The sequence below is a fragment of the Bombina bombina genome, chromosome 4 (genome assembly GCF_027579735.1).
Source record: "Bombina bombina isolate aBomBom1 chromosome 4, aBomBom1.pri, whole genome shotgun sequence".
Lineage (NCBI taxonomy): Eukaryota > Metazoa > Chordata > Amphibia > Anura > Bombinatoridae > Bombina > Bombina bombina.
Genome location: NC_069502.1, coordinates 1,132,127,266 through 1,132,146,676, shown reverse-complemented (window position 1 = coordinate 1,132,146,676; position 19,411 = coordinate 1,132,127,266).

Genomic DNA, 19,411 nt, shown 5'->3' with positions numbered 1-19,411 from the left:
CTTTTTCATAAACATTCTGATCATGATTCTGATGAAGCATTCCATTTGAATAAAACTTATAATGTACTCCTCTAATTATATCTATATATATTTATTTTTTATTAATTTAATATTAAGATCTCAAAGCTCTGTGTGCTTCAGAACATGTCTAGCACATGTTTATATTTAGTATAAATTTAGACAACAATTATCAAGCGATACACACATGAGAACTCTTAAATGTTCCATGTACTCTGCTTTTGTGAATATTTTCAAAATGCAAACAATACAATTTAATTATTACTCATTGATAATTATAAATCTTATTTCATTTGCATGCTCCATCAAAATGATGTAATTCCTAACTTTGGTTCAGTATCTCTTTAAAGCAACATTGATGTGTGTCCTTGAGCACCAGTAACACATGTTATAATATTTGTTTTTAATGTGTACACAACATATTATGTTTACAGAGATTGATGTAACATGTGAGAAGGAGGAGGAAGTGGCTCCCTTGGAGTCTGATGGTACATCAAATATTTATAACATGTATATAATGTAGGTTGACCATATTGCCACTTTAAAAAGGGACACATATGAAAAATACATAGGTCAGGGCTGTTTTCAAGGCTGTTTCAAGAAATGTTTTGTATAAGAACCCGGACCTATGTATTTTTCATATGTGTCCATTTTTAAAGCATATGAATATGGTCACCCTAATATAATGTGTATTGTTTCTAAATCATACTATTGACGAAAAATAAAGTCTACAGCTTTGTACCTTTCAAATATATTATTCCATTTTTTAAATACACTACTGCCCCACTTTCTATATCATGCAGCATGAACATATGTTTTTATTTTGTTTCAAATTTATGTATGATTTGTCATTAATGACATCATGATGTCACATGCATATTACATGCAAAACTCCAATAATCATTTTCTGTACAGACAGTCATTGCTATTCATCTGAGATGCAGACCATATCATTATGTCATCATTGTTTTGAACTTCTAAGCCACTTCTAAGTATACTTAAAACATAATCGTGTTGAAATTCCTTCATTTAAATTCATGATGTATGATGTGTAAATGGATTTTAAAAATATTTATGTGTAGACTGTCCATTTCAATCAAAGAAACATTAATATTCCTCAAAACTAAAGCATGCATTTCTTAATGTGTCTTTTAATATTGGGATGACATACATTTAATCCTAATGTAAAAGAGAGATTCACAAAACATAGTCTGGAAATGTAATGTCAGATAGATTCAATTCTATTCTTAATATTTACTATGAACGGTATTATCTACCGTGTATATATTCTGAATAGTAATTGATTGAACCATCAAGCTTCAAATTATTCCATTTAAGATTACAAAGGCAATCACCGAAATATATATGTAAATCAGTGTTTACCTGGTTTCAAAGGCTAGGTGGAGTGGCCATTTAGATTTGATCATATTACACAATCCTATGTTATTTAATTGTTGGATTTAAAAAAAATCAATCCACGGGCATGTGTCTAAAAGAACTCTATTGCATTTCAATCTCAAATGCATACATGCGTACCAAATTTTATCCAAAAGATAAATCTATTATAAAATCATAAATATTAGCACATAATGTTGACTTTTAAAAATATGATTTGTAATGTATTGATCAAATGTTACATGAAAAATACCAGTGAACAGTCAGAGTTTAAAGGATCAATTAAATCTTCTTATTAATTATATTTGATTCAAATCAATCAATAACTTAAAACATAATCATTATTGTGACTTTGTCTAAATATTTTATATATTTTAACAAGAATCCAGATTTTAAATAATGTTGAATCTTGATTTCTTTCAAGATAATTATATATTTTCATATCATATATGTATTTATAAAATTGTTTTATATATTTCAGATGGAACTTCCACTTCTGTGCATCAGCCTTCCACCCCTTCCCATCCAGAAGCCCCCCACCCCTTCCCAGCCAGAAGCCCCTACCACCCCCTAGCCAGAAGCCCCTCCCACCCACCGCCCCTTCACAGTCAGAATCCACTCCAGACCCTTCCCAAACTGAACCCACTCCCAGCCCTTCCCGTTCTTACTCCTGTCCTGTCCCTCCAAAAAAAAGAATCCTTGCCCCCACTCGCCGCTCTCCCCATTTGGCCCACCCTGCTTCTACCCCACCTGCACAGCCACCAACTCCCCAGGCCCCTGACTCCCCAGCTGTGCAGGCTCCACCGGTGCGGCAACCCAATCCCCTACCTCGCCCCATCCCTCCCCATAAACACCTTTACCCTAATCCCAATCCCCACCTTCATTGTCCTGGGTGTATTGCCTAGATGTTGGATATATATATAATGTATATATGTCAATATTTTGTATTTGTTATCACCGCCATTTTCACAGTGTGTCATAAACCAAAAATATTTTTTTTTACAGATTGATAGTGTTAATTTTTTTAATAATATCTTAATGGTTTATCGATCAAGAACATATTTAATGTTTTCTTCTTCTTCTCTATAGTTTATTTTATTATAGTAATGATTGTATTTAAATTAGTACAATGTCTCTTTGCAATTTTTTTATTATGTTCTGTAATTCTTATTATTTTTTAATATTTATTTTTGTTTAGGTTGTGACTCAGCATGGTTGAAGCTAGAGGCTCTAGCAAGGATAGAGGAAACCATGCTGAGTTCCTATCGGTTGCTGGGAAGAATGCATGACACCATGCTTAGCCAGCAGCGGCTTCATCGCATCACTCTAGCCCGAATAATGCGGCTAGAGGCAATGCATGAAGCCGCAGCTGGAGGGGCTCAGGGCGATGAAGGTGATTCTGATGCCCCAGTAAGTGGAGGATCCAGAGAGGGCCCGAGGGAGCAGATATGAATCTTCCATCCACATTATTTTCTATTTTTTTTCTTGTTGATATTTGTTGCCATTTGGCCAATTTTCTAGTTTTTGGTGTGTCTGTTGCACTATTTCTCCTTGTCAGATTTATACTAAGGGCTATGTTGGCCTTTGTTTTGCCTTGTCCACTCCCTCCAAGAAATGTGATGCACTATGCCACCTTGTCAAATGTCTCCAAATGGGCTGTGTTGGCCTTTGTTTTGCCTTGTCAACTCCTTCTAAGGACTGTGATGCACTATGTCACCTTGTCAGATGTCTCCAAAGGGGCTGTGTTGGCCTTTGTTTTGCCTTGTCAACTTTCTCCAAGGACTGTGATGCACTATGTCACCTTGTCAGATGGCTCCAAAGGGGCTGTGTTGGCCTTTTTTTTTTACATTGTCAACTTCCTCCAAGGACTGTGATGCACTATGGCACCTTGTCAGATGTCTCCAAAGGGGCTGTGTTTGGCTTTGTTTTGCCTTGTCAACTCCCTCCAAGGACTGTGATATACTATGTCACCTTGTCAGATGGCTCCAATGGGGCTGTGTTGGACTTTGTTTCCCTTGTCGACTCCCTCCAAGGACTGTGATGCACTATGTCACCTTGTCAGATGGCTCAAATGGGGCTGTGTTGGCCTTTGTTTTGCATTGTCAACTCCCTCCAAGGACTGCGATGCACTATGTCACCTTGTCAGATGGCTCCAAAGGGGCTGTGTTGACCTTTGTTTTGCCTTGCCAACTCCCTCCAAGGACTGTGATGCACTATGTCACCTTGTCAGATGGCTCCAATGGGGCTGATTTCTCATTATGACTTGTTTTAAAGTTATCTTATTTCTTTATGTTTTATGACATTCCTATATCATATTTATCATAATAAAAAGAATGTCATTAATATGTTATTTTTCTTCTTTATTTATTCATGTAATTTATTAAAAAATATATTTTATGTTGTTAATCCTTAAAGGGACATGAAAACAAAAAATGGTCTTTCATGATTCAGATATATAATACAATTCTTATAAACTTTCACATTTACATCTATTATTTAATTTGCTTCATTTTCTTGATATACTTTGCTGAAAGGTTTATCTTTGCAAGATCGTGAGTAGCAGAGAACCTAGTTTCGAGATGTTGATTGTTGGTTGCATATATATACAGTATATTGGTTGTTATTGGCTCATCCATGTGTTCATTTAGAAACCATTAGTGAATTGATGCACCTTTAACAAATGATACCAAGATTATGAAACTAATGAGTTAATCGATGTAAATTATGAAGTTGATGGAAATAGTATCCTCTCTGTGAATCCTGAACTTAATTATTTGTATTTCATGTACCTTTAAGTGATGCTGACCACAATTCTTAATTTATGGATATGCATTTCTAATGTATTTATTTTCTTTTGACATCAACATACACATATAATATGTTTAAAACAGGCTATTAGTTGAATGTTGACAGCACATCTATTCCAATTTCACTTACATCTTATTGTAGTAGTATAACAAAATAAATCACTTTGTGTAATGCACATATTTTAGATGATTAATATCTTTCTATTATTATTGATTATATTTAATTATCCAACAATATATTGCTATAGGTAGGCTGACCATATTTCGGCTTTAATAAGTGACACATATGATAAATACATATGTCATTGTTCTTATTAAAAAAAAATCTTTAAACAGCTTTGAAAACATCCCTGACATATGTATTTATCATGTGTCCCTTTTTAAAGTGGAAAGATGGTCACCAGAGCTAGGTAACATATAATGTATAACCAATCCACATTTTCATAATGTATCTATCATTCTTTCTCAGTTAAAGGGACATGAAACCCAATAATTTATTTTATCATTTAGGTATAACATACTATTTTAAACAAATTTAAAATTTACTTCTATTATTAAATTTGCTTCAGTCTCTTGGTATCATTTTTTTAAGGAGCAGCAGTGCACTACTGGTTTCTAAGTGAACACATAGGTGAGCCAATGACAGACGGTATATATATATATATATATATATATATATATGCAGCCACCAATCAGCAGTTAGAAGATAGGTTATTTGCTGCTCTTGAGATTACCTCGAAACACATTTCATCAAAAGATAACAAGAGAAAGAAGCAAATTTAAATAATATAATTAAATTTTAAAGGTTGTTAAAATTGCAATCTCTTACATAATCGTCAAATAAAAAATGTGGGTTCCGTGTCCATTTAAACCCTGCTGCTTCATAAATATTTCATAATCTTCCTATTCTAATGAAATATATAGTTATTACCAACAATGGATTATATTTCATATATCACAGTATTCTGTTATCTAGCGTTACATTATGTGAAGCTGTGAATTACATAAAACAAACACGCTTCATCGATAACAATATAGCACATACTAGTTTTTAAAATATAAATAAATTTCTTATTGACATGCAAAGCTGTAAAATCCGTCCTTTGATTGGATTACGTTTTTATGCAATCTCGGATGCGCCATGTTGCTTAAGATGTCACATGCAAAGCTGAAAAATCCGTCCTTTGATTGGATTATGTTTTTACGCGATCTCGGATGCGCCATGTTGCTTAAGACGTCACATGCAAAGTTTTAAAATCCATCCTTTGATTGGATTACATTTTTACGGGATCTTGGATGCGCCATGTTGCTTAAGACGTCACATGCCAAGGTGTTAAATCCGTCTGATTGGATTACGTTCTCCCGCAATATTTGGTTTTCCACGTAACTGACGTTTGCAAATGAGAACACTAGTTTAAAACCGTGACTTTCTTGGATTATGGATTATGTCAGTCATGTACATTGTTGAACCATAGTTGATAAAGAACACAAAAATATCTTTTGATGGCTGTCTTGTTGAAGAAACGACTGAAGGCAATGTTTTTCATGCAGAATAAATTTTGAGGCAAGTGCAAATCCATGAATAAACTCCATCTTGTTTAATATGTTTGTCAACAATATTTTCACCTTACTAAATAATTAATGTGTTGTATTGAATTTTCTACATATATAATTCCTTAAGATGCGCTTTTGTGTTTGAATAAAATAATCAATATGCATTGAATATATTTCTAATGTAACTCTTAAAAGGACATGAAACCCGATTTTTTTTTTTTTTTTTAACATACATTTTTAACCAGGTTTGAAATTATCTTATATTCTCAAATGTGCTTCAGTCTCTTGGTATAATGTGTTGAAGGAGCATCAATACACTACTATATTTTAAGTAAACACATGGGTGAGTCAATGACAATCAGTAGGTATATGCAGCTACCAATCAGCAGAGCAGTCCTAGATAAACCTTTCTGCAAAGGATAACAATATAATGAGTCAAAGAATGTGAGTTAGTGTGAATGTTGTTTAAAATGTTAGACTCTCTCAAAATCATGTAAGCAAATGTTCTGCTTTCATACACATTCTAAATGAAATGTCTTTCTTAAAAAATTCAAACACTATAATGTAGCTTTAAAAAATACCCTTTATTTAACACATCAGGAGAGAAATATGGCATTTAGGCTTAGTATCCTATTCAAATATTTTCTTGTTTTAACAAGTACGTGTAGATATACCAACAAGCCCTAAGGATTAGTATATGTTAGCATATGTTTTTGTTTAAAGGGAAAGTCATGTCAAGCAAAACATTAATGATTTAAATATGAAATGCAATTTTCTTCAAATTTCTATTAAACTTTTATCCCCAATTTATCTTTGTTCTCTTGGTGGTCTTAGTTGAAAGCTAAACCTAGGAATTTCATATGCTCATTTCTTAGACCTTAAAGTGTGCCTCTAATCTTAATGCATTTTGACCACTAGAGGGCATTAGTTAATGCGTTTCATTTAGAAAACATTGAGCTCATGCAGTGTAGTTACCCTGGAGTGATCACTGATTGGCTGAAATGCAGGTCTGGGAAAATAAATGAAATAAGTGGTAATTTTGCAGAGGCATAGATACAAGGTTAATCACAAAAGTAAAACGTGTATTTCTATAACAGTCTTGTTATTCAAATCTTGATAATGCATAATAAAGAGTTTTCTTTGTAACCAACAATAATTCATGTTATGAGTGTCCCTTTAAGCTGTGTTGTTGGCATCAAAACAGTGATATGCCATCATGTATAATTGTAATGGTCATTTTGTTTAAGATTAGGAGAACAGTTTGGACATCACATCGCAAAAACCAATCAATGTAATCAACAAAGACAACCAACAAGGATTAAAGTTCAATCCTATTGGCGGATTGCAGTAGGATTGAACTGATTGAATTTTATCAGCCAATTGGAATTGAAGGGACACCATCTTGAATGATGTCATTTAACCCCTTAATGACCACAGCACTTTTCCATTTTCTGTCCGTTTGGGACCAAGGCTATTTTTACATTTTTGAGGTGTTTGTGTTTAGCTGTAATTTTCCTCTTACTCATTTACTGTACCCACACATATTATATACTGTTTTTCTCGCCATTAAATAGAATTTCTAAAGATACCATTATTTTCATCATATCTTATAATTTACTATAAAAAAATTATAAAATATGAGGAAAAAATTGAAAAAAACACACTTTTTCTAACTTTGACCCCCAAAATCTGTTACACATCTACAACCACCAAAAAACACCCATGCTAAATAGTTTCTAAATTTTGTCCTGATTTTAGAAATACCCAATGTTTACATGTTCTTTGCTTTTTTTGTAAACTATAGGGCCATAAATACAAGTAGCACTTTGCTATTTCCAAACCATTTCTTTTCAAAATTAGTGATAGTTACATTAGAACACTGATATCTTTCAGGAATCTCTGAATATCCATTGACATGTATATATTTTTTTTTAGTAGACAACCCAAAGTATTGATCTAGGCCCATTTTGGTATATTTCATGCCACCATTTCACCGTCAAATGCAATCAAATACAAAAAATCGTTCACTTTTCACAAATTTTTTCACAAACTTTTGGTTTCTAACTTAAATTATTTACAAACAGCTTGTGCAATTATGGCATAAATGGTTGTAAATTCTTCTCTGGGATCCCCTTTGTTCAGAAATAGCAGACATATATGACTTTGGTGTTGCTTTTTGGTAATTAGAAGGCCGCTAAATGCCACTGCGCACCACACGTGTATTATGCCCAGCAGTGAAGGGGTTAACTAGGGAGCATGTAGGGAGCTTTTTTGGGGTAGTTTTAGCTTTAGTGTAGTAGACAACCCCAAGTATTGATCTAGGCCAATTTTGGTATATTTCATGCCACCATTTCACCGCCAAATGCGATCAAATTAAAAAAAACTTTAATTTTTTCTCAATTTTAGGTTTCTCACTGAAATTATTTACAAACAGCTTGTGCAATTATGGCACAAATGATTGTAAATGATTCTCTGGGATCCCCTTTGTTCAGAAATAGCAGACATATATGGCTTTGGCATTGCTTTTTGGTAATTAGAAGGCCTCTAAATGCCGCTGCGCATCACACGTGTATTATGGCTAGCAGTGAAGGGGTTAATTATGTAGCTTGTAGGGAGCTTGCAGGGTTAATTTTAGCTTTAGTGTAGAGCTCAGCCTCCCACCTGAAACATCAGACCCCCTGATCCCTCCCAAACAGCTCTCTTCCCTCCCCCACCCCACAATTGTCCCATCTTAAGTACTGGCAGAAACTCTGCCAGTACTAAAATAAAAGGTAATTGGCCATTTAAAAAAAAAAAAAAAAAGCATATTTACATATGCTGATGTGTAGGATCCCCCCTTAGACCCCAAACTCACTGATCCCCCACCAAACAGCTCTCTAACCCTTCCCCTCTGCAATAATGGGCGCCATCAGTTTTGTAAAAAAATGTATATTTTTCTTTAAAAAATACCCTTTTCTGTAGTGTAGCTTTCCCCCCCCCACCAAGACCAACCCCCAACCCCTTCCAGGTCCCTTAGATTATATTTTTAATATTTAAATTGTATAAGTGTTTTTAACTTTTAACTTTTTTTTTCCTGCAGTGTAGCGGTTCCCACCCGCTCCCGCCCCGTGCACGCGACCGCCCACCACCCCCCGTGCACGCGCGCGCTCCCGTAGCTCCCGCCCCCGATCCCGCCCCCTCCACTCCACACAGAGCATCGATGGCCGCCCACCCGCCTCCCACGTAAGCTCCCACTCACCAACGATACCGGCCATCGATGTCCGGTGCAGAGAGGGCCACAGAGTGCCCAAGGGGGGTTATTGCAGGATTCCTCCATATTGAGGCATCACTGCAATAACCGGAAAGCAGCTGGAAGCGAGCAGGATCGCTTCCAGCTGCTTTCCAGACCAAGGACGTACGCCACACGTCCTCGGTCATTAACTGTATTTTTTTTGAGGACGTTTGGCGTACGTCCTTGGTCGTTAAGGGGTTAAAGGAACCTTGATTCAGTCGTCGGCCGTCGAATGAAGAGGATGCTCCGCGCCGGATGTCTTGAAGATGGACCCGCTCCGCACCAGATGTATGAAGATAGAAGATGCCGTCTGGATGAAGACTTCTGCCCGTCTGGAGGACCACTTTTGCCAGGTTGGATGAAGACTTCTGCCTGTCTGGAGGACCACTTCTGCCGGATTCGTTGAGAACTTCTGCCCGGTTGGGTGAAGACTTTTCAAGGTGGGGTGATCTTCAAGGGGTTAGTGTTAGTTTTTTTAAGGGGGGATTGGGTGGGTTTTAGAGTAGGGTTGGTTGTGTGGGTGGTGGGTTTTAATGTTAGTTTTTTTTTTTACAGGTAAAAGAACTTTGGGGCAATGCCCCGCAAAAGGCTCTTTTAAGGGCTATTTGTAATTTAGTGTAGGGTAGAGCTTTTTTATTTTGGTGGGCTTTTTTATTTTGTTAGGGGGATTAGAGTAGGTGTAATTAGTTTAAAAATCTTGTAATTTCTTTATTATTTTCTGTAATTTAGTGGGTTTTTTTTTCCGTACTTTAGATCATTTTATTTAATTGTAATTAATTGTATTTAATTTAGGTAATTAATTTAATTATAGTGTAGTGTTATAGGTGTAATTGTAACTTAGGTTAGGTTTTAATTTACAGGTAAATTTGTCTTTATTTTAACTAGGTAGTTATTAAATAGTTAATAACTATTTAATAACTATTGTACCTAGTTAAAATAAAAACAAACTTGCCTGTAAAATAAAAATAAACCCTAAGATAGATACAATGTAACTATTAGTTATATTGTAGCTAGCTTAGGGTTTATTTTATAGGTAAGTATTTAATTTTAAATAGGAATTATTTAGTTAATTGTAGTAATTTTATTTAGATTTATTTAAATCATATTTAAGTTAGGGGGTGTTAGGGTTAGACTTAGGTTTAGGGGTTAATAACTTTATTATAGTGGCGGCGACATTGGGGGCAGATTAATAATATTTAACTAGTGTTTACGATGCGGGGGTGTGGCGGTTTAGGGGTTAATATGTTTATTATAGTGGCGGCGATGTCCGGTTCGGCAGATTAGGGGTTAAAAAATTTATTTTAGTGTTTGCGATGTGGGGGGGGGGCTCAGTTTAGGGGTTAATAGGTAGTTTATGGGTGTTACTTTTTAGCACTTTAGTTAAGAGTTTTATGCTACGGCGTTGTAGTGTAAAACTCTTAACTACTGACTTTTAAATGCGGTACCATTCTTGACAGGAGAGGGTTTACCGCTCACTTTTGGTCAGACTCGTAATACCGGCGCTATGCAAGTCCCACAGAAAATATAGGATACGCAATTGACGTTAGTGGATTTGCAGTATTTCTGAGTTTGGCCAAAAAAGTGAGCGGTACACCTGTACCTGCAAGACTCGTAATACCAGCGGGCATTAAAAACGCTGCTTTTTAAGGCTAACGCACAACTCGTAATCTAGACCAAAGTTTTTGCAAAACAAAACAAAAATAAAGCTATGGGATGGGAATGGGATGAAATGGAATGGGGTATGGGATGAAAGGGAATGAGGTATGGGATGAAATGGAATGGGGTATGGAGTATATTATGAGAGGGATTGGGGTATGGAGTGTATGTAGGGTTAGTGATAAGTGTATGTATGTATGGAAAGTGTTTGCATGTAAATGTGTTTATATAATGAATGTAGGAACAAAACACTTGCACACTCACCCAAACAAACTCTTGCTCACTAACTCGCTCTCTCACTAACTAACTCTCACACTAACTCACTCTCACTAACTAACTAACTAACTCTCACACTAACTAACTCTCACACTAACTCTCACACTAAATCTCTCTAATCTCTCCAAACCCTCCAACACCTAGACCTGCACCTAACTGGAAAAAGCAATACAGTCAAAGAAGCCATGCTTAGAGTGTGAAACATGTAAATGTTTAATGATGTACCGGTTTGCAAAGTAAAGGAGGTTCAGGTGTGCTTTCTTTGTAATTATTATGTTTGCAATGTGGAGTAGTAATTTGAATTTGCGCATGCTCATATTGAGTTTGTAAATGCACCTATGTATTTGTGTAATGTGTATAATGCGATGATGTCATAGTGATCGTTTTGCATAACGTTCTCCAAAAGTAGTATCTCTAGATGTAAATGCTGATTTGTGATGGTTTCGTATTTGTCAAGTGCTGTACATTTTTATTTATACTAATGTTACGTAATCTGTGTATCAGTGTGCAATTCTTTTTTCATGTTGTTTTGTTCCTTATGCAAAATCTCAATGTATTTAGCGATTCCTCGTTTAGTGTAAATGTAGTGCATTATTTTTTGCTTATGATTGTGAATGTTGAAAGGCGTATGTGCTATGTTGCGTGAGCGGTTGTTGTTTGTACATTTGAGATGAGTGTTTTTGTTGTGCATTATTTCATATACATAATATGAAAGAGCAGTGTGTATTTCTTGCGAGATTGAGTGTTAGATAAAAAATCTGTGATTAGTTCATTTAGCATTGATCTCTATGGAAGAATCTTTAACGCACTTGTGATTACGCTTATTAACCCCTTAATGACCGAGGACGTGCAGGGTACGTCCTCAAAAAAAAGGCAGTTAATGCCTGAGAACGTACCCTGCACGTCCTCGGTTTGGAAAGCAGCTGGAAGCGATCCTGCTCGCTTCCAGCTGCTTTCCGGTTATTGCAGTGATGCCTCGATATCGAGGCATCCTGCAATAACCATTTGTAGCCATCCGGTGCAGAGAGAGCCACTCTGTGGCCCTCTCTGCACCGGACATTAACGGCTACGTTCGTTGGTGGGTGGGAGCCGGTGTGGGAGGTGGGTGGCGGCCATCGATGGCCTTTGTGATGCGGAGGGGGGCGGGATCGGGGGCGGGGACGACCGGGGGGACGCGCACGGATGCGCGCACGTGCACGGGGAGGCCAGGTGGGCGCGTGCACGGGGAGGGAGCGGGTGGGAACCACTACGCTACAGAAATTTTTTTTGTTAGAAGTGGGGATCAAAGGGGTTAATATGTTTATTTTGGTGATCGGTTTGGCTGGTGGGGTATTGGACTGTGGGGGGGAAGCTACACTACAGAAACAAATAGTAAAAAATTAAAAAAAAAACATTTTTATTTGCAAACTGGGTACTGGCAGACAGCTGCCAGTACCCAAGATGGCCCCAATAAGGCAGAGGGGGAGGGTTAGGGAGCTATTTTGGGGGGATCAGGGAGGTTGGGGGCTAAGGGGGGACCCTACATAGCAGCATATGTAAATATGCTTAAAATTTTTTTTTTTTTTTTTTTTTTTATACCTTTTATTTTAGTACTGGCAGACTTTCTGCCAGTACTTAAGATGTCGGGGACAATTGTGGGGTGGGGGAGGGAAGAGTGCTGTTTGGGAGGGATCAGGGGGAGGGATGTGTCAGGTGGGAGTCTGATCTCTACACTAAAGCTAAAATTAACCCTGCAAGCTCCCTACAAACTACCTAATTAACCCCTTCACTGCTGGCCATAATACACATGTGATGCGCAGCAGCATTTAGCGGCCTTATAATTACCAAAAAGCAACGCCAAAGCCATATATGTCTGCTATTTATGAACAAAGGGGATCCCAGAGAAGCATTTAAAACCATTTGTGCCATAATTGCACAAGCTGTTTGTAAATAATTTTAGTGAAAAACCTAAAGTTTGAAAAAGTGAACAATTTTTTTTTATTTGATTGCTTTTGGCGGTGAAATGGTGGCATGAAATATACCAAAATGGGCCTAGATCAATACTTGGGGTTGTCTACTACACTACACTAGAGCTAAAATTAACCCTAGAAGCTCCCTACATGCTCCCTAATTAACCCATTCACTGCTGGGCATAATACACGGTTGGTGCGCAGTGGCATTTAGCAGCCTTCTAATTACCAAAAAGCAAAGCCAAAGCCATATATGTCTGCTATTTATGAACAAAGGGGATCCCAGAGAAGCATTTACAACCATTTATTCCATAATTTCATGAGTTGTTTGTAAATAATTTCAGTGAGAAACCTAAAGTTTGTGAAAAAATTTGTGAAAAAGTAAAATAATTTTTTTATTTGATCGCATTCGGCGGTGAAATGGTGGCATGAAATATACCAAAATGGGCCTAGATCAATACTTTGGGATGTCTTCTAAAAAAAAATATATACATGTCAATGGATATTCAGAGATTCCTGAAAGATATTAGTGTCCCAATGTAACTAGCGCTAATTTTGAAAAAAAGTGGTTTGGAAATGGCAAAGTGCTACTTGTATTTATGGCCCTATAACTTGCAAAAAAAGCAAAGAACATGTAAACATTGGGTATTTCTAAACTCAGGACAAAATTTAGAAACTATTTAGCATGGGTGTTTTTTGGTGGTTGTAGATGTGTAACAGATTTTGGGAGTCAAAGTTAGAAAAAGTGTGTTTTTTTCCATTTTTTCCTCATATTTTATAATATTTTTTATAGTAAATTATAAGATATGATGAAAATAATGGTATATTTTGAAAGTCCATTTAATGGCGAGAAAAACGGTATATAATATGTGTGGGTACAGTAAATGAGTAAGAGGAAAATTACAGCTAAACACAAACACCACAAAAATGTAAAAATAGCCTTGGTCCCAAACGGACAGAAAATGGAAAAGTGCTGTGGTCATTAAGGGGTTAAATAAACGCGGTACACGTGTTACCACGACACGTTCCGAGGTTGTTTTCAGACTCGTAATACCTACGTTATAAGTAATAAGTGCGCAATAGAAATAACGTACATGATATTAGCGAGCAGCCATAACGCAAATCTCATAATCTGGCTGAATGATAATGAGAATAAAAATAAAAATAAATATTGATAATAATAATAAATAAATATCAATATGAATATAGAAATGAAAATAACAAACAACAACAAATAAAAAGCACAGCTTTTACCTTCTAACGAAGAGAGTCCAAATAAAGTATCAGTATAGTCCACAACAAAGATAAAACCACCCAGTATACAGGGTTTGTGTATAAAAATCCAGATAAGGATCACTTGGAGCTATATAAGTTGGTGCAGCTCTCATTCAGTGGTATTTCCACCAACCACAGAGGATAAAAACCTAAAACGAAATAATAAGAGAAGCGCAAATGACTTAGACAATTTATTAAGTACAAAAGTGCAATATTACATAAGCACTTACACTGGGGTAAGAGCAGTCCAATATCCACAACAAATGGATTCAATGATGCACAATATGGATGTGTCCTGAGTGTTGCTAACGGCCCGACATCAAAGATCTTACCGCCAACCTCAACAAGAAGCAGCGTTTGATGTCACAGTTGGAAGTGAGCCGGAGCATCCGTCAGCAAGCGGATATCTCTCAGGCTGAACAGCTGCTAATTACATCAGCTGTGATATTCAGTATCCCTATGCATTTCGTCCGGATCCCAGCCGGTCTATTTCAAGGACAATGTTAGAATAAGGAGCTCAAAGTCGGATGTGGTAACCATCCTGAATGATCAATTTATAGTTAAGGAGACAGCGCTCCCTAGTGCTACTACGTGCAAAAAGTCTTACAAATTCAATTGCATTTACATACAGACAAGATACATAGGGAAATACATAAAATCACATGACATTAGTTTCACAGCTAAAAATTCATAAAGTCAAAATTATCGAATTAAAAACTGGTTAAAAATAAATGACACACAATAAATAATACAATAAATGATCCAAAGAAAAATTTAAATACATATCTAGAATACATTACATTAAGGACATTTGATACTATATTACACTAAAAAATTAATATATTATATAATATGACCATATCAGATTGAGGTCGCATTCTATTGGCTGATCGGAACAGCCAATAGAATGCGAGCTCAATCTGATTGGCTGACTGGATCAGCCAATCGGATTGAACTTGAATCTGATTGGCTGAATCAATCAGCCAATCAGATTTTTCCTACCTTAATTCCGATTGGCTGATAGAATCCTATCAGCCAATCGGAATTGAAGGGACGCCATCTTGGATGACGTCCCTTAAAGGAGCCTTCATTCGTCGGTAGTCCGTCGGGAAAGAAGCATGTTCCGCGTCGGCGGGATGAAGATTCAAGACCCGGCTTCGAAGATGACCTCGCCCGGATAGAAGACTTCTTCAGCGCCCCTCGGATGATCACTTTCTGCCGCTCCGGATGTCCTCTTCGGTTCCATCACTGCTCGGTTGAGTGAAGACGACTCAAGGTAGGATGATCTTCAGGGGATTAGTGTTAGGTTATTTTAAGGGGTGTTTGGGTTAGATTAGGGGTATGTGGGTGGTGGGTTTTAATGTTGGGGGGGTTGTATTTTTCTTTTACAGGCAAAGGAGCTGAATTCTTTGGGGCATGCCCCCACAAAAGGCCCTTTTAAGGGCTGGTAAGGTAAAAGAGCTTTGAACTTTTTTAATGTAGAATAGGGTAGGGCATTTTTTTATTTTGGGGGGTTTGTTATTTTATTAGGGGGCTTAGATTAGGTGTAAGTAGCTTAAAATTGTTGTAATATTTTTTAAATGTTTGTAACTTATTTTTTTTATTTTTTGTAACTTAGCTTTTTTTTATTTTTTGTACTTTAGTTAGTTTATGTAATTGTATTTAATTGTAGTTATTTGTAGTTAATTTATTTAATTAATGTAATGATAGTGTAGTGTTAGGTTTAATTGTAACTTAGGTTAGGATTTATTTTACAGGTAATTTTGTATTTCTTTTAGCTAGGTAGTTATTAAATAGTTAATAACTATTTAATAACTATTCTAACTAGCTAAAATAAATACAAAGTTACCTGTAAAATAAATATAAATCCTAAGATAACTACAATGTAATTATTAATTATATTGTAGCTATCTTAGGGTTTATTTTACAGGTAAGTATTTAGTTTTAAATAGGAATAATTTATTAAAGTATAGTGTAGTGTTAGGTGTAATTGTAACTTAGGTTAGTTTTTAGTTTACAGGTACATTTCTCTTTATTTTAGCTAGGTAAGCTATTAAATAGTTAATAACTATTTATTAGCTATTGTACCTAGTTAAAATAAATTGAAAGGTACCTGTAAAATAAAAATAAATCCTAAGATAGCTACAATATAATTATTATTTATATTGTAGCTATATTAGGGTTTATTTTAAAGGTAAGTATTTAGTTTTAAATAGGATTAACTTAGTTAATAATAGAAATATTATTTAGATTTATTTAATTAATATTTAAGTTAGGGGGGTGTTAGTGTTAGACTTAGGTTTAGGGGTTAATAATTTTATTACAGTGGCGGCGGTGTAGTGGGGGGCAGGATAGGGGTTAATAAATTTATTATAGGTGGCGACGGTGTAGGGGGGGCAGGATAGGGGTTAATAAATGTAATATAGGTTGCGGCAGGGTCAGGGAGTGGCGGTTTAGGGGTTAAACTATTTATTTATTTGCGGCGAGGTGCGGGATCGGCAGGATAGGGGTTAATAACTTTATTATAGAGGGCGGCGGTATAGGGGGGGCAGGATAAGGGGTTACTAGGTATAATGTAGGTGGCGGTGGGCTCCGGGAGCGGCGGTTTAGGGGTTACTATGTATAGAGTAGCTTGCGGTGGGCTCCGTGAGCGGTGGTTTAGGGGTTAATCATTTTATTTAGTTGCGGCGGTGTAGGGGGGGCAGATTAGGGGTGTTTAGACTCGGGGTACATGTTAGGGTGTTAGGTGTAGACAGCTCCCATAGAAATCAATGGGATGTCTGGCAGCAGCTAACTTGTACTTTTGCTATGGTCAGACTCCCATTGATTCCTATGGGATCCGCCGCCTCCAGGGTGGCGGTTGAAAACCAGGTACGCTGGGCCGGAAAAGTGCCGAGCGTACCTGCTAGTTTTTTGATAACTAGCAAAAGTAGTCAGATTGTGCCGCACTTGTGTGCGGAACATCTGGAGTGACGTAAGAATCCATCTGTGTTGGACTGAGTCCGGCGGATCGAAGTTTACGTCACAAAATTCTACTTTTGCCGGTCTCTAGCCTTTGATAACTAAGGCGAATCAGCCTCACTACAAATACGCTGCGGAATTCCAGCGTATTTGAGGTTGACGGCTTGATAACTACCCCCCATAGACTGCTAGATCCAAGTCAACATTCAGACCCCTGGGATGTAAACTCCCAATTTTGTAAATTCAGTAGGTCTCCTGCTGTCTCAGAGCTAGCAGTCTATTATGAACATTAGGAGGAATCCAATCTATAACCTTCACTTTTAGAGAAGAGGAGTTGCAGTTATGGGTTTCAAGAAAGTAAATGGAGATACTATGTTTTATGACTTTCTCTTTAGCCATTTTAATAATATATATATATGTTCATTAATTCTAGTTTTTATCTTTCTTTTAGTGCGCCCCAAATATAATAGGCCACACCCACAACTAAGTAGATAAACTACAAAAGTCAAATCGCAGGTGGTTCTACATTTGATATTGAATTCTTGAGTTCCATCCCAATTGATAAATTTAGGGGACCTGTTGACATGGCTACATATATTGCACACTGCCTTCCTACATGCATAGGTTCCTTTGGGGTCTGAGAGCCAGTTGGATCTACTTATTGATGAAGTTTACTTGGTGCCAACAAATTCTTCAGATTTTTCCCTTTTCTGAAGATTACTTGAGGATTATCTGTTAACTGGGTTCCTAAAATTGGGTCTGTTTTTAAAACATTCCAATGTTTCCTTAAAATCTTTTGAACCAGTGCAGCCCCTTCATTATACCTAGTTATAAATCTGGGGGTATCATTTTCCTGATTTGTCTTAAATCCCTGCTTATTTGTTGTTATTTTGTTTAAGAGACTAATCCTAGGGCTCTATCTTTTGCTTTTTCTAAAAGATCTCTTTTATAACCTTTATCCAGGAATTTTTTGGTCTAAAACAGCTGCTTCTGTATTAAAATTTTACATATGGGTACAATTTCTCTGAATCCGGAGATATTGTCCATATGGTACATTCGTAATACAGCTATTTTTATGTCCACTAGTGGCTTCTATATAGCTATTTCTCTCAGTAGACTTTCTATAATTAGTAACTGCTATCTTATTATTCTCATCTATATAGAGAAATTAGTTTTTGGAAAAATTTCCAGTAAATTTAAGATTATGGTCATTATTATTCATATAATCCATGAATGTACTAATGCTGGCCTCTTCTCCCTTCCATAGAATAATAACATCTTCGATGTAACAATGGAATTTGATAAAAAAAAGGATTATTATACCAAATTAATTCATTTTCAAAATTATTAACATAAAGATTGACATATGAGGGCGCAAACGTTGTCCCCATTGCCATCCCTCTGATTTGTTTATAGTATTTACTCTCGAACACGAAATAATTGTGCTTGAGAATAAATAGTATGGATTTTATAATGAAATCTATATGTCATTAGGCATGTTCCATCTCTGTAGTTCAGTGTTAACAGCCCTACTGCCCTGCTCATGGGGGATACAAGTATAGAGTGATGTTACATCGCAAGTAATTAGCCAATAATCTTGTTTCCAAGGGACACCCTCATAGTTAGTGATCACTTGTGTGCTGTCTCTCAGGTAGGCCCTAGTTTTCTGTACAATGGGCTGTAGAAAAAAATACACATATTCAGACAGATGGTCACATAGAGAATCGATACCAGATACTATAGACCTACCTGGGGGATTTCTTGGGTCCTTGTGGACTTTCGGTAGATGGTAAAATACCGAAATTTTAGGTGATACTTCTAAAAGGAATGAAAAGTCATCATTAGTTATAATCATATTATCCTTAGCTCTTTATAAAAAGCTTTTAAGGTCTCTAACATATCAGATGGTGGGATCTCCATCCAGGACAAGGTGATAGAGTCATCCAATAAATGATGAGCCTCCTCCAGATATGTCTCTCTGTCCTGGATGACAATCCCTCCACCCTTATCGGCGCCCCTGATGATAATATTTTTATTGTCCATAAATTTCTTAAGGGACTTGTGTTCTAGAGTATTGATATTGTCTACATGTTTGTTTATAAAGTTCAAAGGGACGGCAATGGGGACAACGTTTGCGCCCTCATATGCCAATCTTTATGTTAATGATTTTGAAAATGAATTCATTTAGTATAATAATCCTTTTTATAGAAATATCAAATTCCATTGTTACATTGATGATGTTATTATTC